The sequence below is a fragment of the Rattus rattus genome, chromosome 7, assembly GCF_011064425.1.
Source record: "Rattus rattus isolate New Zealand chromosome 7, Rrattus_CSIRO_v1, whole genome shotgun sequence".
NCBI lineage: Eukaryota > Metazoa > Chordata > Mammalia > Rodentia > Muridae > Rattus > Rattus rattus.
The window spans coordinates 120,194,631-120,222,332 of record NC_046160.1 but is presented as its reverse complement, the minus strand read 5'-3'; the positions used below and the strand labels follow the sequence as shown (position 1 = coordinate 120,222,332).

General features: G+C 43.7%; 1 gene segment (V, D, J or C); it reads left to right on the top strand.

The window, feature by feature from the left end:
• Positions 1-27,702, top strand: part of LOC116905410 — a 978,601-nt gene that overhangs the window by 732,188 nt on the left and 218,711 nt on the right.

The window sequence follows — 27,702 nt, the reverse complement described above, 5'->3', positions numbered from 1 at the left end:
TCCAGCTGGTGGCCCAGATATCTTATTTCATTAACCCACCATAAGGAATAAATTTTCACTGTGTTTTATGTGCAGCTGAGGCCCGCAGAAAAACACATGCAAATGCTCCCTGGGATTCCAGGCCTAGCAAAGGCACTGGCTGAAGGTATGGCCATCTTTTATAACAAACGGCTTTGATTAAACAGTTGCTAACTAATACTGTCCACTCTATCCTGGTAAATCTGTTATTGTTCAAGTTGTCCCTGAAAACCTGTGTCTTGGCTAATGACTCCCACGTTATCAGTTTCATTCATGGCACCAGACACTCCGGGCAACTATGTCATTGTGTAAACTATTTTTTCCCTTAACCAGTCAGTGTATTCTCCTCCCCTGACATTTTCTGGGGTTATGGTACTCCCAGGCCTCTTTTATTATTTCCTGGTAAGAAATTGGAAACTGAGAACGGTGCCTCAGACAGTGCAGAATGGGAGAGCCCTCAGAAAAGACAGACAGAAAGGCTGGGGGCCACTTCACCTGCAAAGAGCAACATCTGCACACACATGGTGTATTAGTTACTTTCGCTGGTGCTGCTGTAGGATCAGTAAAGCAACTTAAACAAGGATTTGTTTTGGCTCATGGTTTGAGGGTACTCAGGCGAGAAGTCCTGCAACAGGAGCTAGAGGCAGCTCGTTACATTGTACTCAGTCAAGAAGCAGAGAGAGTTGAGTCATCTGCTCAGCTCCATTTCTTTTTATTGTTTCTCAGTCAGGGTGTGCCTTTCCTGCTCAATTAACCTAGTCTGGAAAATCCTTCATAGAAACACCCAGGGGCTGGCCTCTTTGGTGATTCTAGGCCCTGCGCAGTTGACTACCTCGTGCTAACTACCACGGACAATGTCTTCACACTAGCAAAACAAACATCTAAAGATAGTGTTGTCCTTGAACGTGAAGAACATGTGTGTTTCAGAAGTGTATGTTTTAAATACAGTTGAGTTTAAATGCAAATGCCCTTGGCATTCACAGAACATGAATTTTGTTACAATTCAAATCTCCAGGGAAAGCATCCTTGAAGATTTTTAAACTTTTATTTTTAATGTTTGTGTCAGGATTGTGAGTGCTGGGGCTGGGGGTGTTCGTATGCCAGGGGACATGTGTGGTAGTCAGAGGATAACATAAAGTAGGGGCTTTCCTTCCACCTCTGGGGACCAAACTCAAGGCATAAGGCCCTGTGGTAAGGACCTTTTACCTTCTGAGCTAACTCCCCAGCCATCAAGAAACTTTAAAAATAGTAACAGACAAAGCAGAATCTCCCTGGAAAAGATACATTGTAGATTCCTGAAGAAATCTGTGCAACCTAAGATACCAGTTACTTTAAAGATTGTCTGCTCTGTGTGCCTCCCAAGAGAACAAATTATAGCAAATCATAGCTATCTGAACTACGGTAAGCCTTGCCATCCTCAAACGTGTCCTGAGTAGAAAAGGATAAAGATGCTCAAATGTGCATCTTAACCTATTGAAATGTGTATCCCGGTGTGCATCGGTTACACATTGCTGCAAACACATCGCACCAGAGCAAGCAAACAAAAAAAATGCTTTATTGTTCATAATTCTGTGGTCCATCTGTGGTTGGACACAGCTGGTGGCTCCTGTGGTCTCCAGCCAGACCATTCATTCTCAAAGCTGTACAGAGACTCAGACAGATGGGATAGCTGGTCAAAGGTGTCTCTCTTGTGCTGGTAAGTGAGCCCTGGCTGGCTCTCTTGGATTCCACATCACTTCCCCCATGGGCAAGCTCACAATCAGTTCACACCTTGCTCTCAGAGGTCCAAACAGAGAAAAATAAAGAAAACTACGGCTCACCAGTGTTTTCCAGCTCTGTTCTACTACCATCATGTCAGTAGATTTAAAGAAGAAAAGTAAACTCTGCCTGAAGAGTGGCAGAGTTACTGAAGGGATACTTTGCAGATTACCACTATTCTTTCTACGTGTGGCCGTAGTTCCACTTTTCATGAACTTTTTAAAATGTTATGTTTGTAGTTCAGAAAATCACGGAAGACAAAGCCCACAGTCTTATCGACAGAGAGGACTAATGGGTGTTTGGAGCTCTGTGGATATTGTCAGAGTCCACCAGAGAGGGTGCTCAGGTCTCTTCTCCTACTCACCTGCAAACTAGCTACCAGCCATTTGCTTTCCTTGGTAAGTTCTGGGTCAAAGAAGGAGGACTGGGTTACCTCTGGCAGAGCAAAGCACCAGATGTACTAAGTGGACATCACATCTGGAGTGGCATGAGCTGGGAGAGCCTTCTGCTCCATAGTGAGAACACATGGGTCTGATCTTTGTCTAGAAGGTGTCATGTCTGGACATGCATGAACCTTCTCTACAGACATGTACAGGCAGATGGTCAAGGAAGCAGCACCCAGAGCAGAGTCCCTAACACATGCAAACAGCTGCACAGAGTTATGCCATCACCCCAGGTTGCAGGATCACCCTTTGTAGTCTACTGCCCATGGACCAGAGTGAGAAGGGGGCTGGATCATCCTTTTTGTTCAGGGGCTAGGGGTTCATCCTAGGTTCCGCTGGCTGAAAGCTTCTGTAGGGACAATAGTGAATGGCTCCTCGGGCTGGGGAGGGGTGACATGTTTCCATGTTCACAGCTGGTCTGCAGGGTCCAATGGTCCGGCAGTGACCAATGAGGAAAGGTAGAAATGGTGTATTAAAATGCATTGTTGACAGCAATGTGCTGATCAAATTGTCTCTGCCAACAGGCTCTCAAGGATCCTGCTTCCATTTACCCACAATTCTCTCCACAGTACTTTCAGTGACGGAATAAACCACCCATCCCTCATTATGCATCTGATTTCTGCTTGACTTGGTCTGCTGATATTTGAAATCAAGACGTTTCCTTCCGCAAATACTGACATTTTATAGAATAGTACCAATGGCGAGAGCATAGTAAACCACCCTAAAAAGGAACTTAAGCCCCTGGGTTGCTAAGACTAACCCCACACTAGCTTTTGGACTTGGCAATGGGGGGAGGGGTGGGAGGCAATGGAAGGGAAAGGGGGGAATGGACAGACCTGAAACAGAAAGGGAATAACATTGAAATGTATATAAAGAAATACTCAAAAAAAAAAAAAAAAAAAAGTTTCATTTTATGGGTTCCCACCTAAAAAGGAACTTACCCTTGTTTTGTTAACACCTACACAGATGATCAGGCAGGGCAATGAAACTCAGACACACGGACAAAAAACACTGGGTTCTGAAGAGGACAGCCCAGGGTTTGCACACTTGTTAATACAGCTGAAGGATGAGGATGAGGAGGCATTGGCTAACCATAGAAGGAGGCCTCCGTAGGGAAGCAGTTTCAAGTTGCAGTCATCCTGGAGAAAGAAGCCGTGGTTCTTCATTTCTGTCTACACTAGTGTGATGGTTTGTATATGATTTGGCCCAGGGAGTGGCACTATTAGGAGGTGTGTGGCCCTGTTAGAGTAGGTGTGTCACTGGGTGTGGGTTGTAAGTTTCTCATTCTAGCTGCTTGGAAGCCAGTCTTCCACTAGCAGCCTTCAGGTGAAGATGTAGAACTCTCAGCTCTGCCTGCACCATACCTGCCTAGATGCTGCCATGCTCCCACCTTGATGATAATAGAATTTGAACCTCTGAACCTGTAAGTTAGACACAATTAGATGTTGTCCTTATAAGAGTTGTCTTGGTCATGGTGTCTGCTCACAGCAGTAAAACCTTAACTAAGACAACTAGTTTTAGCCAAAGGTTAATCACTTGTCAAATTCATACTTGGACTAGAAAGAAGGCTTCACCATCTCCATGGGTCTGAGATACTAGGGTTCTTAAAATGGCTATTATGTCCATGTCAATAACATGTATCCACTCAGAATGTCTTCCCCTCCCAACACATTTTCTTTGATCGAAGGTAAGTAAGCATGTATTTTTCTGTATACCACTGGGCAAGGTAAAACATGGGCCAGAATGTAAGGCTAACTCAGCATATGGCTAAGCCTGGGAAATATGGACTCTTTAGTTCTTCCACATGAAAATGTCTTTATAAAAGATGGCTAGCTCATAGAAAGAATTCCTACTACTTATAGGAAGTAAAATACTACTACCAATGAAGCAAGGCCAACCAGAGAAGAATAGAACCCTCAAACCACATCAAGTGTGTAGTTGAAACTAATGTCAGGGGACTGGGAATCTGAGGTAGTGGATGTCAGAGATTCTGAATAACTTGTTTGCGGTTATGTATATACAAGACATCTGTGTCCACAAAGCCACAGATCTCAGCCATGAATCAGTTCAGCTGCTACAAGGAGTGTGGAATTACAGTTCCAGTGCTCGTCACTAAGCAACAGCTTAGTCACACTACTAAACATGTTGCAGTCGCCTGAGGGTCATCGGCTGTCTACAGCCCTATTTCCAATTTTCTACTCAGAAGGTGCCAATAATTCTGTACCCAAATAATAAACTGTCAGAAATGCTTTGTGCTTTGAGGGAAATGTTATGTGAACACTGGAAATCTTGTATCTCTGCCACCAGGCTCTCAGTCTCCTACCCGTGTCTGACCACAGCTTTCATTGCTTACCTCTATGCCCAGCTTGTTATGTGAGTGCTCATGTGGCAAAGGCTTTCCCGACTGAGTCATCAATCCATCCTCATGTTAGTTCTTACAAACGAGAGTGCCCTTAGCTATTTCAGCCTGTAGCTGATCCTCCATGAAGGTAGCATTGACAGAAATAAATCCTGTGAGAGAGTACAGTTATTTTCTTATATCTGTGCCCTGCTCCCTGCTCAGTGATAATTACACTTATTCCCCTTATATGGACTTACATATGTGGTTGAAAATGTACATACGTGTGATGTGTATATAAGTATGGAAAAGACTGAATCCTAATTTATCTATGAGCTTAATTTATGAGTACCTGACAAGTTTTCCTTCACTTGTAGCTAAACCCAAGACTTTGGTCTTAGTTCTTTCTTTCTAGTATCTAATGGAAGATGAACAACCAGTCTAATTTTCCTTCTTCAAAGACAAAACTCACTTTCCTTTCTCTTGGAACCTGAAAGGAACCCATGAGCCAAGTGAGATCACCCATCCTGGCTTTTTTCCCCATCTTCTACCAAATCCCTTGTTCTAAAGAGAATGGTTTAAGGGCATTGAAGGGTTAAGGGATAAGTAAGACACAATGGAAATCTGACCTCAGCCCTGAGTCTCTAACCTCCATGGGATGTTTTGCTCTATGTCTACGTCCTTCTGAATTGTCAGGTAGTTTAAATGCAATTTGCCCATATAAAACATTGGCGCTGTTCCCAGAATAGATGAGAACTGGATAAAAGTAAGCTTTACTCTATGTATTCTGAAGGACAGTTCAGTCTGTGGTTAGATGTGGTTATTTACCCTGGGTGGGTAGATGATAGATAGATAGATAGATAGATAGATAGATAGATAGATAGATAGACAGACAGAACAAATCTACAAGTACATTTGTCCCATGGTCATAAACAAGAAATCTACTTATTAGTGAAAAAATGAATCCAGGCTTGCTGTTTCTGAGAAAACAACAAACATTAGCCCAGAAGTAGGGAGATGTCTTTAAAAGGCTGCTCTTTAGGAGCTTTCTTGGTAGTTTTCTCCTGGGAGGGAGCAGAGAGTGACCAGCCCCAGCAGGTGGGGGCAGGGTGGGAATAGATCATGCCATTTCTGTCCCTCCGTCCCTCTGCCCTTTCAGGGCACTATGGTCTTCTGTGCATTGCAGCTCACTAGTTCTTGGTTCTGACTTTCTGGTTCTGGTTTATTTTCTGCTACCCTCTAGCAGTTGGGGTTTGTCTGCAAGCTTAATACTGTCCTACCGAGGCTCAGCTGGTTGACTCAGGTGGTACGTGTAGCTGTACATCAAAGGTGAGCACAATAAATCAGGGGAAAGTAAGAAACAAAAGCAAGACTGGCTTCACATCCACAGCATAACAGGGCAGGTCTCCAGAGGCCACCAAACAGAGGAGCAAAGGCCAGGTCGGACATTTAGTTCTTCTGAGGGCTATGGCCAATGACCAAGTTAGTACTGGCAGGAACTGACCTTCTAATCAATGAGCAAATTAACCCCTCTGTGCCACCGCAGCTATCCAGGGTCACTGAAGTCTGGGGACAGTATTAGAGAGTTGTTTAGTACAAAAGAAAGCAGGGTCTGGGAACTTAGGATCAGGGTGAAAGAGAGAAGCATCAGAAGCTCCTCAGTCCTGTGGGCATCTCTTGGAACTTACTCCTTTGCTCTCTGTCCCTTTCCAATCCTTGTCCTACCCTGTGTGTGTCTCAGGTTGTTAACTGTACATGAGCTCATAAGCAGGAGCTGAGAAATGCATGATGTTAGGCCCACCAATGGTAACCAGACCTGCAACTCATCCTGGAAAAGCAACAGCCAAGGGGAGGTACAGAAACTCAGTGGCCCCAAGAAAACAAAGGAGAGAGACTGTAGGGCAGGTAGCTACCCAGTCCTCTGGCTACCACCAACCTGTAGCTCATACCCAAACTCAGTCTTTTTTCACTGCTACTTGTGGTGATTTGAATATGCTTGGTCCAGGGTATAAATGGCACCATTAGGAGGTGTGGCCTTGTTGGAATAGGTGTAGCCTTGTTAAACGAAGTGTGTCACTGTAGGGGTGGGCTTTTAGATCTTCCTCCTAGCTGCTTGGAAGATAATCTTTCCTGGTGGCCTTCTGATCATGTAGAACTCTCAGCTCCTTCTCTAGCACCATGTCTGCCTGTACACTGCCATGTTTCCCTCCATGATGATAATGGACTGAATCTCTGAAAGTATAAGCCTGCCCCAATGAAATGTTTAACTTTATACAAGTTGCCTTGGTTGTGGTGTCTCTTCACAATGGAAACCATAACTAAGACACAGCCCCTCCTCTATCTCCCACCTACATCTTCCAGCTGGGAATTTTCCTGAGAGATGGTGAGTTTTTTATTCCTTGCATAGCTTGATGCAACCGAGCTGTCAGAGATGAGCCCAATCTTAGTACTGAAAAAATAGATCTGAAATCCTAGCTGAAGGAAGTCTGGATGGCATTCTCTCACACATCCAGATACATAAGTAACCCACAAGAAAGGAGGTCTTGTTCACAATAGTTAAGAAAAACCTACGAGGTTTAATTATGAGTCATCCAGTTACCTGATCTAGGCTGACAAAAATCAATTTTACGGCACACATAACCAAGCTAGTGTGACTTCGTGTTTAGATTTGCCACATTGTTGGTACAGTCACAACACAGACAGAGATTAAGAACAAACTACACCAACAGGCACACAAGACTTTTGGAACTCCCATCCAGACTTCTGAAGCCTTCAAATGAGAGTCTAGGGCCTCCATTAACTGTGCAGGAAATACCCTTTCCCATAGCTCATTGCGAAATAGCTGAATGGAGACATTGGCTAATGTGGGAAACTGATAGAGTAACTCAAGATAAAAACTATCATCAGATTCTGTTACCAGTGGCTCTACAAGTGGTGGGAACAGGACTCCCCTCAGACCTTTCCTCACATTCTCTGTGAAGTTTTAACAACTGCCATTAGTTGAGACTGTGAAGAGGTAAAATTATAATAATTCAGTGGTAACCACTTCACATATAAATAGAAAGCACAATAAATACTGGATTCTGTCTGCAATGGCGGTAGAGGAGCAGTTTATAAATACTCTACTGGTCAAGGCACTTCGTTCCTGGAAGGAAGGCAAGAAGACTAACTGTAGAGTGTCACCTCTTCTTGCGCTCCTCCAAATCAAATCTTCCAATCTCATGCTCAGCTCTGCAACAGAACACCTGCTGCAGTCTCCCTTTCCCCAAACTCATCTCAAGTCGGCTACACAGATCTTCTCCAAACTTCCTTCTACTACCTACTCATTGCTTTATCCCACACTCCAACTCAAGCAGGCACTCCCTGGAAACCCACAGGCAACTCTGACCAGGGAAGCAAATAGGCTCTGCAGATCTTCACATCTCCCTCCTCCAAGTCCAATCCCCCAGTATTATCCCCAGCTCTCTAGCAGAACTTGGCTGTGGCCTCTCCTCACTCTCTAACCAGTTCCCAGGAACTAACTAAGCAGATCCTGGTGGAACACCCTGTTTTCCTCCCTCTTACGAAACCACTCCACCACACTCAGCACACCTCCATTCCTAAAATATCAGGTTTTAATACCTAGAAACACATTCTACCTACAACAGCTCATGCCCACACTTATCAGGACCTCAGTAGATTTTCCTACCAGGCAATACACAGCCACCATACTCTCTTAAGAACCACAGAAAAAACAGAAACCAAGGAACAAAACACCTACCCACCAAAGACCAAATACCAGCAACAAGAATTACAATCTTCCCAACCCCAGATGTCTGGAAATCAGTGTAAAAACATAACCAATAGCCAGGACAATATGTCTTCATTAGAATCTAGCACAGCAGCCTCTGAATATTCCAACAGAACTGAATCACAAGAACGAGACCTTAAGACAGCCTTTATTAATATGATGGAGTGTTGGAGAGTGGCTTTGTAAGAGGGAGGAAAACAGGGTGTTCCACCAAAATCTGCTTAGTTAGATTCTGGGAATGGATTCAGAGAGCGAGGAGAGGCCACAGCTAAGGTCTGCTAAAGAGCTGGGGATGACACTGGGGGATTTGAGTTGGAGGGATGGAGGGAGATGTGAAGATCCTTAAAGAAGAAATGAATAAATCCTTTAAAGAAATCTATGAAAATACAAAGAGTGGGAAGAAATTAATAAAATAGTTCAAGACCTGAAAGTGGAAATAGAATCAATTAAGAAACCCAAACTGAAGGAAATCTGGAAATAAAAACATTAGGAACTTGAAGAGAAACAACAAAGGCAACTTTACCAACAAAATATAAGAGACAGAAGAGAGAATTTCAGGCATTGAAGACACAACCGAAGAAATAAATACATCAGTCAAAGAAAAATAAATTTAAAAGACTCCTAGCACAAAACATCCAGAAAATCTGGGACACTATGAAAAGACCAAACCTAAAAATAACAGGAATGGAGGAAGAAGAAGAAGAAACATAGGTCAAATGCACAGGAAAATATTTTCAACAAAATCATAGAAAAAAATTCCTAACCTTAAGAAGGATATGACTACTAAAATAGAAGAAGCATACAGAATATATAATATAAGAAGATTACATCAAACAAACTGGGCCATAAAAGAAAGTTCTTTCAGCACATAATAATCAAAATAATAAATGTACAAAGAAGGAATATTAGAAGCTACAAGGAAAAAACCCAAGCAACATATAATGACATAAATAAGAAGTTATACCTAATTTCTCAATAGAGACTCTAAGAGAGAATAAATGCCAGCCCAGACTACTATATCAGCAAAACTTTCAGTCACCATAGATTGAGAAAATAAGACATCCCATGATAAAAGAAACAATTTTAAGGAATATCTATCTACAAATCTAGCCCTATAGATGGTGCTAGAAGGAAAACTCCAGCCTAAATAGGTTAACTACATGGAACAAATAATTACAGACCAGGAAAGTAAAACAAAAAAAGGAAAATACAGAGGGGGGGAGGGGGAAGGAGAGAGACAAAACAACACGATAACAGGAATCATCAACAAATATTGGTCATTGATATCTCTCATCTTCAAAGGTTTCAATTCCACAATAAAAAGACACTAATAGGATGAATGTGAAAATAGGATCCACCCTTCTGCTGCACACAAGAAACACACTTTAACATCCAAGGATAGACATCACCTCACAGTAAAGGGTTAGAAAAAGATATTACAAGCAAAGGACCTAAGAAACAAGCTGGCATAGCCATTTTACTCTCTCAAAATAAAATTCAAATGAAAACTAATCTGAAGAGAAAGAGAAGGACACTGAATACTCATCAACGGAAAAAAAAATCCACCAAGAGGACATTACAATTCTTAATACCCATGCCTCAAACACAAGGGCACAAAAGTTTATAAAATAAACACTACTACAGCTTAAATCACATATTGACCCTCATTCACTAATTGAGACTTCAATATCTCACTTGCACCAATGGACAGATCATCCAGACAAAAACTAAACAGAAAAAAGATTCAGCAAAATGGACCTAATAGATATTTATAGAACATTTCACCCAAACACTACAAGTCATGGAATTCTCTAAAACTGACTACATGCTTAAACACCAAGCAAGACTCAACAGATACAAGGAAATTGAAGTAGCTCCTTGAGTTCTATCAGACCACCACAGACTAAAGCTGGATATCAAAAATAAGAGAAACTAAAGAAAGCTTACAAACTCATGGAAACTAAGCAACTCTCTACTGCATAAAAGAAAATGGGTGACAGTGAACGGATTGTTGGGGGAGGGCGGCAATCGGGGAGGATGGGGAGGGAAGACCCATAAAAGAAGGGGGGAGGGTTAGGGATGTTGGCCTGAAACCGGAAAGGGAATAACACTCTTAAATGTAAATAAGAAATACTAAGTTAATAAAAAAAAAAAATAAAAAAAATAATACCCAAGCTAGGAGTCAAGTACAAAAAAAAAATTTAAAAAATTTAAAAAAAAAAAATGGGTGAAAGCAGAAATGGAGAAAGAAATGAAAGCTTCATGTGATCGTGGATTGTGTCTTGGGTATTCTGAGTTTTGGGGCTAATATCCACTTATCAGTGAGTGCATACCATGTGTGTGTTTCTGTGATTGGTTGCCTCACTCAGGATGATATTTTCTAGTTCCATCCATTTGCCTATGAATTTCATGAAGTCATTGATTTTAATAGCTGAGTAGTACTCCATTGTGTAGATGTACCGCATTTTCTGTATCCATTCCTCTGTTGAAGGACATCTGGGTTCTTTCCAGGTTCTGGCTCCTATGAACATAGTGGAGCATGTGTCCTTGTTATAAGTTGGAGCATCTTTTGGGTATATATAACCAGGAGTAGTATAGCTGGGTCCTCAGGTAGTACTATGTTTGATTTTCTGAGGAACCTCCAGAATGATTTCCACAGTAGTTATACCAGCTTGCAATCCCACCAATAATGGAGGAGTATTCCTCTTTCTCCACATCCTCACCAACATCTGCTGTCACCTGAGTTTTTGTAACTTAGCCATTCTGACTTGTTATGAGGTGGAATCTCAGGGTTCTTTTGATTTGCATTTCCCTGATGACTAAAGATGTTGAACATTTCTTTAGGTTCTTCTTAGCCATTTGATAGTCCTTCTTAGAAGGGGAACATAATACTCACAGGAGGAAATACATACTGAGACAAAGTGTGGAGCAGAGACTGAAGGAAAAGCTGGACTGCTCTACCTGGGGAGACTTCCCCTATACAGCTACCAACCTAGACAATATTGCTGATGCCAAGAAGTACATGCTGACAGGAGCCTGATATAGCTGTCTTCTGAGAGGCTCTATCAGAGCCTGACAAATATAGAGGTGGATGCTCACAGCCAACCATTGGACTGAGAACAGGGTCCCCAGTGGAGGAGTTAGAGAAAGGACTGAAGGAGCTGAAGGGGTTTGCAACCCTATAGGAAGAACAACAATATCAACCAACCAGATCCCCCCAGAGCTTCCAGGAACTAAACCACCAACCAAAGAGTACACATGGAGTGACCCATGGCTCCAGCTGCATATTTAGCAGAGGATGGCCTTGTAGGACATTAATGGGAGAAGAGGCCCTTAGTCCTGTGAAAGTTTGATGCCCAGTGTAGGGGGAATGCCAGGGTGAGGAGGTGAGTGTGTGTGTGTGTGTGTGTGTGTGTGTGTGTGTGTGTGTGTGTGTGTGTTCATGCCACGTCAAGACGCCCTCATAGAATCAGGAGGAGGGGATCCGATAGGGGATTTCAGAGGAGAAACTGGGAAAAGGGATAAAATTCGAAATGCAAATAAAGAAAATATCCAATAAAAGGAAAGAAAAAATGAATTAAAAAAAGAAATGAAAGACTTTCTAGAAGTAAATTAAAGTGAATACACAACATATACAAACTTATGGGACACAATGAAGTCTGTTCTGAGAGGCAAGTTTATAGCACTAAGTACCTACATTTTAAAAAAATGTAGACTTTTCATACTAGCCACTTAACAGCATACCTGAAAGCTCTAGAATAAAAAAAAGTAATCACACCTAAAAGGAATAAATGGCAATAAACAACCAAACTCAGGGCTAAAATCAATAAAATAGAAACAAAAAAAAAAAGTACGAAGAATCAGTGAGATGGTTCTTTGAGAATATTAATAAGATTGACAAACCCTTAGGTAGATTAACTAAAAGTCAGAGAGAATATCCAAATTAACAAAATAAGAAATGAAAATATATAACAAGACTTACTGAGGAAATCTAGGAAAATCATAAGAAATACTTTAAAACATGTACTCCACCAAATTAGAAAATCTAAAAGAAATGGATAATTTTCTTGATACATACCACAAACCAAAGTTAAATCCAGATCAGATAGGAGTTTAGATAAATCTAAAACACCCAGCAAAATAGAGGCAGTCATTAAAAGTCTCCCAAACAGAAAGCCCAGAGCCATATTGTTTTACCACATAATTCTACCAGACATTAAAAGAAGAGATAACACCAATAGTCCTCAAGGTATTCCACAGAATAGAAACAGAAGAAACCTTGCCCAATTCATTTCATGAGGCCACGGTTTTCCTTGTACTCAAAGCACATTAAAAACTCAACAGAGAGAATGAATTATAAACCAATTTCAATTATGAACATGGATGCAAAAGTAATAAAATACTTACCAACCAAATCCAAGAACATATCAAAAATATCATCTACCATGGTCAAATAGACTTCATCTCAGAGATGCAGGGATGGTTCAACATATATAAATCAATAACGTAATCCACAATATTAACAAACTAAAAGACACAAACTATGTGATCATCTCACTAGATGTAGAAAAAGCCTTTGACAAAACCCAACACCCCTTCATGGTAAAAGTCGTAGAGATATGAGGAATACAAGGGTCATAGTTCAACATAATAAAGACAGTTTACAGCAAACCCATAGCCAACATCAACTTAAACTGAGGGGAAACTCAAAGCAATTCCAATAATGTCAAGAACAAGATGAGGTTGGCCACTCTTTCATACCTATTTCAATATAATACTCGATGTCTTAGAAAGAATAATAAGACAGACAACTGAAAGAGATAAAAAGGATACAAATTGGAAAGGAAGAAGCAAAGTATCTTTATATGAAGATGATATGAAAATATACAGAAGTAACCCTAAAAATTCCACTGGGGAACTACAACAGGTAAGAAATACTTTCAACAAATCAAGACCACAAAATAGAACCAGATACACTGAAGCTGATAGAAGAGAAACTGAGGAATAGCCTTGAACTCATTGGCACAAGAGAAGACTTTCTGAATAAAATACCATTAGCATAGGCACTACTAAGACCAACAATTAGTGGGACCTCATGAAACTGAGAAGCTTGGAAAAGGAGACTGTCATTTGGACAAAGAGGCGGCCTAGTAAACAGAAAATATTTTCACCAACTTCACATTCGATAGAGAACTAACATCCAAAATATATTTTAAAAGTTCTACAAACTAGATGTGAAGAAATAAAAAAAACAGTTAAAACTTGAGGTACAAATCTAAACAGAATTCTCAGTAGAGGAAACTCAAGCGGATGAGAAGCGCTTAAAAAAATGTTCAACATCCTTAGCCAACAGGGAAATGCAAATCAAGGCTACTTTAAGATTTCTGACAAGCCTGTCAGAACGGCTGAGATCAACAACAAAGTGACATCTCATTCTTGTGAAGATGTGGAAGAAGTGGAATACTCCTCCACTGCTGACGGGAATGAAAACTTGTGTAGCCACTGTAGAAATCAGTGTGGTGCTTCCTCAGGAAGACGAGAATGACTCTACCTCAAGATCCAGCTATACCACCCTTGGGCATATACCGAGGAATATTCCATCCAACAGCAATGATATTTGCTCAACCATAGTTATGGATGCTCTATTAATTATAGCCAGAAATTTGGAACAACCTAGATGCACCTCAATGGAACAATAGATGAAGAAAACGCCATACATTTATACAATGGAGTATTACCCAGCCATTTTAAAAATGACATTATAAAATTTGCAGGCAAATGGATGGAACTAGAAAAGAGTATCCTGAATGAGGTATCCCAGGCCTAGAAATACAAATAAGGTATGCACTCACTTACATGTGGATATTAGCTATTAAGTCAATGATAACCAAGGTACAGTCTAGAGAACCACAGAGGATAGGTACCAAGTAAGGCACTCGGGGAAACACTTAGGAAAGGGAAATGGAGTAGATGATTATGGGTGGGTTAGGGGTTGCTGGAATGTGAAGATCAAGCATTGACTGAGGGGAGATGGATTGTGGGAGGGAATATGGTGAGACACAGCTAAAACTAGGGGGCATTTGAGGAGTAATATGGAAACCCAATAAAGTGCATATATATATATATATATATATACATATATATATATGTATATATGTATATATGTATATATATATATATATATTTGATGACAATCTAAATGAAATCACCAAAGGCGGGAAGATAGAGTCCCAACTGGCCATCTCTTGGTCAGCCAGTGAAGCTTCCAGTACTAAGATTGGGTTACGTCTAATTGAGTTGTTGGCCAAAGAGACCTCATGGCAATCCCCAAACCACCCTCATTGTTGAAGACAACACCTACACAACTCATTGAACATGGAGTAGTGCTGCTGGTGCCTACGTACAGCCTCCAGCCCAATGTTCTCGTGTCTTTGGTACAGGAAGATACTCTGCATGCTACCAAACGAGAAGTGTAAACACCAAGCCAGCCACAAAATCTTTATCTACAGTGGTGTACGGCCTACAAGATACGCTAGGGCAACGGTGGCACAAAGCTTGTGGGAGCAACCAACCAACAACTAATTTAATTTAGGGCCCCTTCCATGCGGTGGAACCCATACCTGAGATTGTTCAGGTAACCAAGAACCTGAGACTAGATAGCCCCTGGACCTAGGGTAAAACCAAATAATACTGGCCTAAAAGAAGATAAAAGGAAAAACTTGTAGTAATAAAACGACTCCTGGTGACACTCTGCGATCTTCATAGATCATGTGTCTTGACCAGCCATCATCAGAAAAGCCTCCTCTGGCAGCAGATGAGAATACAGAGACCCACAGCCAGATAATATGCAGAGAGCGAGAGACTAAAGGACACTCAGGCCTCAGTGGGCTGTCTCCATCAAACCCCTCCCTCAGGGCTCAAGGAACCCTCTGAGGGAGAGAAGATAGAAAGGCTGTACCAGAGGGGATGGAGGACACCAAGAAAACAGGGCGCTTTAAATAAATAAAGCTCTATGATCCCACAGAGACTGAGGCAGCAGGCAGAGGGTCTTCATGGTCCTGTCCCAGGTCTCCAGTGTAGCCAGGTCCTACGGCTTGCAGTTTAGTGCTTGCATGAGATTCCTGAGTGTGCAAACAAATGCCTCTGGTTCTTACACCTCCTCTTAGGCTCTTCCCCTTCTGTTGGTCTTCCTGTCCAGTATCGAGGCGATTGTTTTTGCTTTACCTTATTATATTTTATTTTGTTGTATTTAAAAGTGAGAGTGAGTGAGTGAGTGAGTGAGTGAGTGAGTGAGTGAGTGAGTGAGTGAATGGATGGATGAAAAAAACCTAGCTACTATAATAAAGGTTTAACAACGGAACCACCATTTATGTCTGGGAGAGATAAGATCAGTTTTCTCCAATGGAGTGACACTGGGTATCTCACCACCAGTACAGGTCTTGTGTTCATGAGTAGCTGAACAACATACAACAGACTCCATAGTTCTTTTGTGTGCTTTTATTACAGTTTGGTGCTTTTTTTTTCTGTTTCTGTGGGGGTTTTATTTTACTTTTTTGGTTTTGGGGGTAGGTGTTGTTGTATTGGGTTTTCACTTCTTTTTTGAGGAAAAAAATAATAAAGTTGAGGGGGAAAAGGACCTGGAAAGACTTCAGGGAGGGGACTAATAGTATCGAAATGTGTTTAAATTTAAATTTTGTTTTAAACAATAAAAGAATATAACAAAAATTAAACATCCACTTGTCATATTTTGGCCATGTCTTTTGCTCCTCTATTTTCCCTCTAGAGCCTTCCACCCAGGTGTTCATAAATAGTCCCTGGACGTAAGGTCTTATGAGGATATCTCCAAGATTAAATCTGAAGTTTGCTTGTGACTCCAGAATTATCAAGACAATGGTAAGGTCAATTCTCTATGGAATCGCCTCACTGGGGTATGTTCAGAGGGACCCAGCTCAGCACATCTGCTTCCGAGGAACGGTCAGCACTGGCAACACTAGGTGTGCTTTTCTGAAAGCCCTGCGGTTCCCAGCACTAAACATAGACAATCCACCCAGGGAGGAGCCTGTAAGCAAAAACTCCATGAGCTAAGCACAAGTAATGGGTTTGTTTGTCTTTGCACTTACTTACATGGGTGTAGGGAAGTCTGAGAGGCACACCTAGCTTATTATGCCCAGCAGTGGTGTCCTGGCTAGTTTTATGTCACCTCACACAGGCTAGAGTTACCTGAAGGGAGGAAACCTGTTAAGAAAACGCCTCCATACGATCCTACTGTAAGAAATGTCCTTACTTAGTTATTCATGAGGGAGGGTCCACACCATTGTTGATGCTATCTATCCCTTTACTGGTGGTCCTGGGTTCTACTTGAGAGCAGTCAGGGCAAGCCAAGGAGAGTAATCCAGTAAGCAGCACCCCTCCATGGCCTGTGCATCAGCTCCTGCCTCCAGGTTCCTGCCCTGCTTGAGTTCCTGCCCTCACTGCCTTTAATGAGTTAATGCACAGAACTGTGAGTGAAATAAAGCTTTTCCTCCCCAGCTTGCTTTTGGTCATGGTGTTTCATCACAGCAATAGAAACCCTACCTAAGACAAGTGGCTAAGGGGCCCGTGAGTCAACATCTGTTTTCTTTATAATGGAGGAGGAAATGGCCATTTCTTACAGTAGTGTAAGGATAGAGCAGGAGCCCCTGTGGGCTTCCATACATCACTGGAAAGTAGTCACTGAGGCCAGGAGAAATGTCAGAGATGCCTCATGCCCTAGTTGCTTTCTTCTGTATTCAGTGTTCTCTGTCTTTTGTGGTGAGCAGGCTTCAGGGCTTTTGCATGCTCCTGGGCTTGCTCTGTCCTCAACTGTGCACTCATGGGAGACAGGGGAGCTATGATGTCACATCCCACAAACGGGACATGTGCTGGTGGCCTCCCTGCACAATTCCTCACCACTTATGCTGACCGCAAGAATGAATCCAATGAAGGGAATTAGCCTGCCGTTCTTGGCCAGATGTATTCTGAAAGCGTTTTCAGGAATTTTGTTTGTGAATTCTCACAAGAAAACCAGAGGAGGTAGTAGCCCCTCCCATTTAACTCCTACACAGTTGGAGAGTTGAGTGTATTTAAAAACCCCAAGCACTTGAACTATCTAGTGTGTGAAGTTTAGATGCAGACAAGAGCAGAACTTTCACCAGAAACAGACCCGTGGATGGCATGAGATAAGTTACAGTCCAGGCAGCACTCTCAAGCCAGCAGGGGGGATACACAGAAGAGATTTCCAACCAAGAATCTACAGAATATCAGAAACAACCACACTCCAGACTGAGTCAACTGAGACCCAGGACTCCAGATAGGACAACATGGAGTAGCATGGGGCCAAAGAGCCTGGTACAGCAGTCTCTTGCTGCTTCTAGGTCCCAGTTCTGAGGTTCTGACATTTCTGGAATCAAGGTACAGAGGTGTGGTATTCACTAACAGGCTTGGGTAGGCCTTCTGCTGAGCTAAGCTTTAGTTTTCTACATCTGACCCGTCACACAGTAAAGCATTGTTATTGAACAGTCTGGAAGCATCTTCAGTCTGAAGCACTAAAATTTATGCAAGTGACTGGCTGTCTAGGGCACATAGTACAACTACAGGAAGTAGACAGTTCTCAACAAATCTCACAAAAAAAAGTAACAGGGTTTTTTTTTTTTTTTTAGGATGAAATGGATATATGGCATGTTAGGATGAGGGAGCATCTCTTTTCCACTGAACGGCCAAGAGCTAATGGCTACCCAAGGGGCTTCACTCCCCAGGAACCACGGAAACATGTGAGGAGCTACAGCACTCCTGGTGCTGCTGATGCTTGCTCGGCCACTCTGTACGAATTCCAGAAGGCACTGAGACAGAAGAAGAATGTTCCCTGGGAACAAGAACTCAGAATCCCTCCAAGGACAGGCCTAGATCTTTCTGGAAGGAATGTGAGATCTAGTCTTGGGGGGGCTGTGGATATTAGGTTTGGGAAAACAGAGGACAAAATGAAACCTTCGCTCTGACAGCACAGGACAAGGTGCTGATGGAAGATGTGTGACTCCTGTGAAAGGCTCGTTTGACCCCCAAAGGGGTTGAGACCCACAGGTTGAGAACAGACACTGTAGCTGTTGGGGTTTAAATCTCAGCCTGCGTCCAGACAGAACACACCAAGACAACATGGTTCCACGTGGAGAGGTTTAATGAGAGAAGAAGAATGGAAGAGGGGAGAAGTAAATGCCAGCCGTGAGCACGTGGGGGGGGGTGGATAGGGAGAGAAGGGACAAAGGGGAAGAGCAGGGAAGAGAGGAGAACAAAGGACAAGAGAGGAATAAGAAAGAGCGAGGAGGGCAAGCAGCCCCCTGTATAACCAGGCACGCCTGGTTGTTGCTCGGCAACCGTGGGAGCATCCCTGGCTGTTGCTGGGTAGCCGTGGAGGTGGAGCTTAGACAGAATACCAACAGTAGCCGTTTCTAGTTTTCTTGTTTTGTTTAGGGATTACCTGGAAGACCTTGTTAATCTTCAATAAATGAAAGTCCTACATTCCCGATACATGAGATTAAAACCACCAATAAAGTTGCACGTGTCCAGTGTTTATCTCGGAATGGAGGACATGTTAGTACTTCTTGAAATGGTGGGAACGCACACTTGTATGTGGAATCTCACCAATCAAGAGCCACTGGCATAGAATCGTTTAGGAATCCCACGGCACGGGCCAAATTTGACAAGCTAAGTATGAATGCGGTCTATTCCAATTTTACTGGAACATTCTCAAGCAGCTTTGACCACAATGCTCACCATGCCTGCTGAAGCCTCCAAGTCCCCTAGGCAACACCAGAGCTAGGACCTACCAAGCATGTTTATTTCCAAGTCTGACCTTCAACCTCCAGAGAGCCAGCCCTCTGCTTGCGGCGTCTCAGGGGATAGTGTTTAGACTGCAATCACCACAGACTTCATAGGTCATCAGCTCCAGCGGGAACTGGGCAGGGTATGGGAGACCTGTGGGGAACTCAGGGCCGTGTCCCATGGAAACTATTCAAACGTTTATAAAACACTGCAAAGGTCAAACAAAATACTTCTGTAGGCAGGTCCTCTGATTTATGCTGGAGTTCGCTTACCCACCCACGCCAAAAGGCCAGGACAATTTCTTACCCGTCTTTGGTTCCCCAACTCTCAGCTCAGTACCTACTCATAGCACATTCAAGAAAAAGTGTTTAGCAGACAGGGCCGAGGAGGAAATGGAGTATTATCCCTCAGCTGAGAATACAATGCTTATTCCTCAGGTACTCAGTGAACGGCTTTCTATGGCAGGGCCTATTAACCCAACTGGACGTGGGGCACTGGTCAGGCTGGACAGTGAAGCTGGGACAGGGTAAGTAGATCCACATGAACGCATTTCTTCTGGAGAACCACTCAAAGGTCCACTGCTTCAAGAGAAACTGGGTATCTGGGACTTGGTCTGGGCAGATGCGCCAGGGAGTTTAAGGAAACATCGGGTCCTAAGCAATGAGGTCCCTGGTATTATTCAATGATCTCTTTCCTATGAAGATTTAAAGAGAGACAGTCTAAAACCACCTTTTCAAAAGTGTACACTCTAAACAAGACCCCAGAGAATAACTAATTCTCTGTTCTCATCCTGTCTTCAAAGATCACCCTCTGCCCCAAATTCAGCCAATCCATCGTGAACTGTCTCTTTAGAATGAAGACTTTGGCATCTTGCAGCTCAGAACACCCAGTGAGTGTCCTGTGAGGAAAGAGGTGGCTTTCAGAAAACATGATTCAGGCATGGGTGGAGCCCATGTAAGAAAGAGGGGCAGTGTCACCAAGAAGGCCAGATGTCTTAACAAAAGCAGACTGAACAACTTCTATCAGTAGGTTTACTACACAGATCCGCTACACTGGTTTTATTTTTATAGATGCATACACATTGCTACATCTAAAAGATACTAAAATGCACTAATACGAAACATTTATCCTTGGGTGCCAATGCTGTTCTTTTCTCTCACTTTTAAGTTCTCTATATTATTGGCAGGATAAGAAATTATCCAATTATCTCCATTGTGAAACTACTACGCTTACAAAGCAAAACTTAACAGAATAATGTAGTGACCTGCTTTTAATAAGCTCTTAATGCGTAAGGGTTTCATTCAAGAAAGAGCATGAGCATTTTTATTATTGTATAGCTTTAGGTAGTGCCATCATGTTTATTCTAACCACCATGAGAAAGTATTCAGTTAAGCAGAGGTGGCTCAGTTCAGGCCAATTCAGTGAGGCATTTCCTGAGGACTGAACCAGGCAAGGTCAGACACACAAAAGTGTATGTCCCACATCTCACCTGAGGAAGGAGGACCCTGAGGGATTGAGCAGTGCTACAATCACTGAAGGCAATGGCCTCTGGGCTCAGGGCCTGGACTCAAAGCCTTGAAAGTCCTGAGATGGGAGCTAGAGGGACAGATGAGGGCCAGAATATGCTCTTGGTTCAAAAGCTGCTCAGGAGATCCTTCCGGCAGGAGGGAGAATCCTAGAAGAACACCAACACTTGGCATTAAAAAGGTGTAAACTGCTTCTTTACAATAGCGATTTACAAACCCTGTTTTAACAATTCAAAAGCCCCACCCCCCAGCCCCGTGGGAAAAACTTAAGGCATCTCAGAAAAGTTGAAGTTCTGTGGATTAAAGACTGAAATGTAAGTCTGAAACTATGAAGCTACCAGGAAAGGACACTGGGGAAATGTTTCAGGTCGATGGAGTGGGCACAGAGTTTCTGGATAAGAGCCCGGGAAACAAGAGCAAAAATAGACATGGGATTACATCAAATCACGAAAGCTTTACTGCAAAAGAAACAATCAACAGAGTGAAGAGGCAGCCTACATGGTGGGAAGAAACTGTTGTAAAATGGTCACCCATCAAAGAATAACTTGAAGAGAATACATGGAACTCACACAACGGCAGTAAAAGGTGATGGTGATGACCCTACTAAAATTGGGCAATAGACTTAAACATCTCTCAAAAGAAAATACGTACAGATAGCCAGTGGATATATTTAAACACACACACACACACACACACACACACACACACACACACACACACACAAACTTCACTAGTCATCAGGGAAATGAAATCAAAACCATGAGATGTCACCCCAATCCAGTTAGGCTAACCTCTATCAAAAAAAAAATTAAAAATAAAAAGAGGCAGAGAGAATGGAAGCTGAAGGGAAGCCGACAACCATGTACATTCACGTATCCAGCATCGAAAACTATGGCAGATCCTTCAAAGTATCAGAAGTGCTATTAGAGCAGAGATGTCCAGCTCCTTGAAAGCTCTCTGCATGTCTCAGTGCTCCTGAGATGCTCGGTTTCACAGATGTGGACCAGGTCCTGATCACTAACACACAACCGATAAAAAACGGTGCTCATCAGTGGGTAGCATGGGCAAGGAACAAGCCCACCTGGACCTCCTTTGACCCAGTTTCCATGCCACCTCCTGCTGCTGTCTGTGCTTCCCTGGTGACACCAGCTGTCCCTGTGGCACCTGGAATGGGTTATAAGAACCCAGGGAAGAAAGATCTGGCCTTCTGTATGGACGTGCTGCTCACTAATGGTACCATCCACAGGCTCTGCCTCATACAGATACATCTGCTCCCCATACAAACACATCTGACACCATGGGTGCCGTGAATGTACGGCAGTGGTCCTGGTCTTTCCAGGTCATCAGTGCTCTGGAAATGCAGACAGGGGATTTTCCTGTGGCATTTGACAGCTATTACACCACAGTGTCAACCCCTAGGGTCAGCACCCACTCCCTGAACACAGCATCCAGAGATGGGACACACCGACACACTGTGCTTCAGAGAACAGCGTGGATTTGAATGTGATCAAAATAAAGAATCCAAAGGCACATCTCCAGCTCTCAATTTGCAGGACAACAGAACTTGGGAAAGCGCTGTGCTCAGAAGCAGTTACCCTGTATAATTCTGTTTTCTAGATGACACAGCAGTGAGTAGCTTTTGACACTTGTCAAGGGTGGGAAACTTTCTAAACAGGTTGTTTGCTATCTTGAACAACTTGCCCGTGGCTTCCCTCAAGTTTTCCCACAAGGTGTGGGAGTGGGTGAGCTTTTAGGAAGAGCTCAACAGGCAAAGCCTAGATAGACTCTCAAGGGTGCCTCCAAGAGCAGAGTATATGCTCCACATCTCTCTGCAGTGACGGCAAACTGCTCTGAGCTATTGTTGCAATACCCAGGACCCCTTCCTGCTGTTGAGTTCAAGAGCTAGCCCCACTTTTCAAGCATCTCCATTAGCCATTAGCCCCAAATGACCACCTGTGTGTGCCAGCTGCCTGCTGGACTGAGCAGGTGGTTGTGGTGTGCGTCCTTCACAACAGAGGGAGATCAGAGAGGGGCAAGGCCCCGGCAAGTGCTTTGGCTTCCTCCTCCTGGTCTTTCAGTAGACACACTTTCCTGACCTGCACAGCAGCACTGCTGGGCAATTATAGTATGGTGAGGACGCAGCTTGAGAATTTAAACAGAAACTGTTGCAAAAACAAAAAAACAAAAAAGAAAAAAAAATGTAATGGGGCCTGCAAGATGGCTCAGTGAGTAAAGGCACTTGATGGCTAGTTCGATAGGAGAAAACTGACTCTCATAACTGCCTTCTGCCTTTCATACACATGCTAGGGCATGCACACTTGCATATATTTGGGTACACTCACACACACCACATACATAAATAAATGAATGCAAAAATAGTTTTAATTATAAAAAGATTTATTTCTCAGTTCTGAGGGCATGAAGTCCAAGCTGAATGCTGGGTGACTTGGTAGCTGGTGAAGGCTGTCTTCATGTCCTGACAGCAGCGTCTACTTAATGTCACTCATATGGAAATGAGTATAGGGTCGTCCACTGGTATATGGTGAACCTACCTGGCACCATATCCTTAAAGAGAACTGACAATCCCTCCCCTGGCAGCCACCTGCTGTGAATAACTGCCCAGCTAGGAGCAAGGGGCCTGTGGGTCACTCTAATTTTCATGTGTTGTTGTTGTGAGGGCCATGTGGAGGTGACCACAGCCTCTGTGCATTCGTAACTGCAGTGGTCTTGTCACGTCCAGAAGAGTGTGTCTCACCAAGCTCTGACTCTTCTAGTCTTTCTGCCTCCTCTTCTGTGACGTTCCCTGAGCCTTGGGGAGGAGGTATGATACGAACGTTCCATTTATGGGTAAGTAAAGACTGGAGCTTTTCTAAAAAGACACTTGTGCTCCTCCTCTAGCTGTCAAGACTACTGAGACAATGATGCTCAAGTAATTGATATCCCATGTTGACAAAGGGAAAGGAATGAGGACCACCTTGCTTCCCTAAGAGAGATTTCACAAGGTTCCGACAACTTGTCAGACCACCACTTGCAGGAGATACAGGGGCTGAGACAATGGTGGGTAAAACCACACCATAACTAGGACTCCTTAGTGTTATTATATGTGTGCGTGCATGTATCACTATTTAAGCCTCACGTCAGGACCACAAAGATGGATTTAGCTAGAGGCTTTCTGAAAGCCCCATTTGGCACATGACCACATGTGGTGTGTCTCCTTGTCTAGTGGGTGTTCGCTGAGACTCCGTGACTCTAAGCTGCCTCCAGATACCCAGCACTAACACAGCCTCCCTAGAAAAAATGTTGTGCTAAGAGGCAGGCAGGCATTTTGGCTATTTGACTTTGACACATATAAAAAGAAAATCTTTTTAAAAATAAAAATGTTTCCGCTGTTTGATCAATGTGGAGAATCCTCTCTTTGGTTATTACTGCAAGAGTTTTTAAGCATACTGCTTCTGGTTGTGTTTGGAATCAAGCATTCAGGCATAAGTGTAGAGAAGTAGGCTGGCCAGAGTTTAGGCTGCTGCTGCTGCCCCCTTGTGCCTGACATGCCACACTGCATGATGCTTTTACAAATGGACTTTTGTCTCCTGTTCAATAGCTTCTCGGTTGTGAATGGATAAGGAACCAATTGATACGGTGCTATCAGTAAGGTTCCCTCAGGATAAGCTCAATGGAGTCAGGACATGTACCTTCAATCATCAGAAACCACCCAGACCAAAGCCTGGAGAGACAGCATCTGTAGACTTGGTGCCATGCTGGATGCCCTGAGGCCTATGATGAACATCCCTTTAGATCTAAGGCGCCCACAGAAGCTGGTGACAACAGGAACTGCTGGGAGGGAAACAACTCTACCAGAACCTTCACTCCATCTCCACAGGACACTGTGCGGCTGGTGGAGTGAGAGGGGCCTAGAAACTGCACATGTCAGACACCCCTAGCCTCACCAACAGGCCTGTGCTTCAAACAAGTCCTGTTCTGTGAGGCAGGGCTCACCAAGATGCTAAGCAGAATGTTAGAGAGCAAAGATCTCACAAACAAACACCCTGAACCCTAGATGTCAGAATCTGAGGCAAGTCCCAGACCTGACAAGACCCCTTCAATGGCCCTCTCCCGCTCCCTTACCCTAGCCCTAACCCTGAAGCTCAGCGGTGGAAAGGCATGACTGCTGGAGGAAGGGTAATGACGTAAGCAAGAGAAAAGTGATGCTGTAAATCCCAGGAAAGAAAACCACTGAGAATGTTTAAGAGCCTTAAGTGATAAATCGATGTAACACACAAAGTGGAATCATTATAAACACTCAACTTACTCAAGGCAAAATAAATAAATATAAATTAATTAATTAATTAAATACATCAAATGATTCTGAAAAGTCCTTTTATTCTTATCCCTCCCCACACCCACACCCACACCCAGCATTCAGTGTTCCATCAGGCTCTGCAGGGATCCCAGACTTTCTTCCAGCCTGGGAGCCCTCTCCTCATAGCATGCTTTCTCCCTACCCAAGCCTCTCCAGCATCCTCAGAGGTTACTTATGTTAATTTGTACAATGACTAATAGAAATGACACAGAAACCAGCCTAAGGAGAGCTTTATTCTGTCATTCCTTGAGAAGGCTCGATCCATGGTGGTGGAGGTGGTGGTTCTGTGTTTGTGTGTGTGTGTGTGTGTGTGTGTGTGTGTGTGTGTGTGTGTGTGCGTGTGCGTGTGCGTGTGTGTCTGTCTGTCTGTCTGTCTGTCTATGTATAGCTCAACAGAGCCATTCACACCACAGAGGGCCAGGAAGCAGAGTGAAGGCAATGCCGACCCTCATGTGGCTCTAGGGCCTCAGTCCTAGGAATAATGTGGCCTGTATTCCAGAGTGGGTCTTCCCCACAGTTAATCCTCTCTGAACTGTACTCACAAACACAGCTAGAGGTGCTCCTCCGTTTCCTATGAGACTCTACATCCAGCCAAGATCACAGTGAGGATGTAAACATGGCGAAGCACCCCAAGCTGAGTCAGCCTCATGCTTGGGTTTGCTCTTCTCTCAAACTACAATCTAAGAGAGCTGCACACTCCCAGCCAGTGGGGGTTTTCTGATATACAACTGCTGGCTAGTGTGGTTATCTTCTGCCCGTCACTGTCCCAAATGTTCTAAGCAAAGTATTCAAAAAAGAAACCGTATTTTCCATAGTTGGTACTCTAGTGCGGCTCTTTCACCCTTCATGTACCCAGGATCCTTTCTGACAAGTTTATAAATTGGAGTGTCCAATTATAAATTATTATAGATGATTGCTGGCTGGGATCTAATCCATAAGCGAGTGGAGCACTCTGCCTCCCTGGGATATACAGATGTTAGCCAGGGGAAGCTGAACAGGAGGCGGAGCTGATTTTCCATTTATTTTCCTAAGCTGTTATGGGATACCGTTTGGGTTTTTGTTGTTATCGGTGGTGAGAGGCTGCACTGAGTAGGGCAATCACACTTTGGTTTCATTCTGCAAGAGTGTTGCCAACCTTCAGGAGAGAAGTTGGCCATTACTGGAGGCCAAGAGAGCCCACTTCGATGAAGTGGAGGGGACAATACATTGGGTTGTTGTCCCCAGAGAAGAGAGGCCTCTTTTCCTTCCTCTGTCATCTCGGCATTTCTGTGTAATTCACAGGACACTTGGCTGTGGAGCCTGAGAAGGAAACATTCAGACACTGTGGGAGTGGAGGCTGCCAATACTGGGGGAAGAACAGTCTCTCACCCTGCGCACACTCAGCACATGGCTCTAGGTCACAGACAGTATAGGTCACAGACAGTGTAGGTCACAGACAGTGTAGGTCACAGACAGTGTAGGTCACAGACAGTGTAAGAGGTCACAGACAGTGTAAGAGGTCACAGGCAGTGTAGGTCACAGACAGCCTAGGTCACAGACAGTGTACAGAGGTCACAGACAGACAGTGTAGGTCACAGACAGCCTAGGTCACAGACAGCCTAGGTCACAGACAGCCTAGGTCACAGAAAGCTTGGGTCACAGACAGTGTAGGAGGTCACAGACAGTATAGGTCACAGACAGTATAGGTCAGACAGCCTAGGTCACAGACAGTCTAGGTCACAGACAGTCTAGGTCACAGACAGACAGTGTAGGTCACAGACAGTCTAGGTCACAGACAGTCTAGGTCACAAACAGTGCTACCTCGAAGGCAGTGCCTCAAATATACACAGACTTCCAAGGGCCACACAGCCACTATGTGCTGGCCCTCCTTGTTAGGTCTTTTCTGACCATCATTTCTCCTCCTGTGATGCCAGTCAGCCTAAACAGCCCTGGGGGACAAAGGAACAAACAAACGAAGAAACCAACTGAAGGTTTTTGATCTTCCCTATCCACATTAAAAATAATCCTCATACAGTGCTACACTTGGGTCATGAAACTCAAAAGTGCCACATAGCCAGGAAGCAAACCAGCCAGCAAAGAGTCAGACGGAGGCGACTGTCAACCACTGCGACTGTCTAAGACTCACAGACATCGAGAAACAGAGGAAATCCAAAGACATAAGAACACTGACTCTAGCTTGGGAAGGAAACCTATATAAACACTCCAGACCAGTTACTGAGCCCAGTGCCTCACCTCACTCCCACATCTGTGACTGACTCATGAGTTTATGAAGCTACAGAGAGGAGATTCCAGTCCCTTGTTTAACAAGGGTTGGCTAAACATCCACTCACTCAGTGGCACTGCGCCAATCACACAAACATGCCCTCTGCCCACACATTCTTGCAGCCCTCCCTTTCTGCCAAGCAGTGCTATACAACGTGTTCTATCTCTGCGCTGGCCACTGCTCCTTGTGATTCAGTGACCAGTATGACGGGACAAAGACAGTGCCACCTTGTGGAGAGAAACCAGACAACTACAGCAGTATCTGACTAGGTCTGCATGTGCATGCTGTGTGTGTATCTGTGCATGCCTCCATGTATGTATGTCCTGTGCATGTGCTTATGTGTCACGTGCACATGTACATACTGAGACAGGCCTCT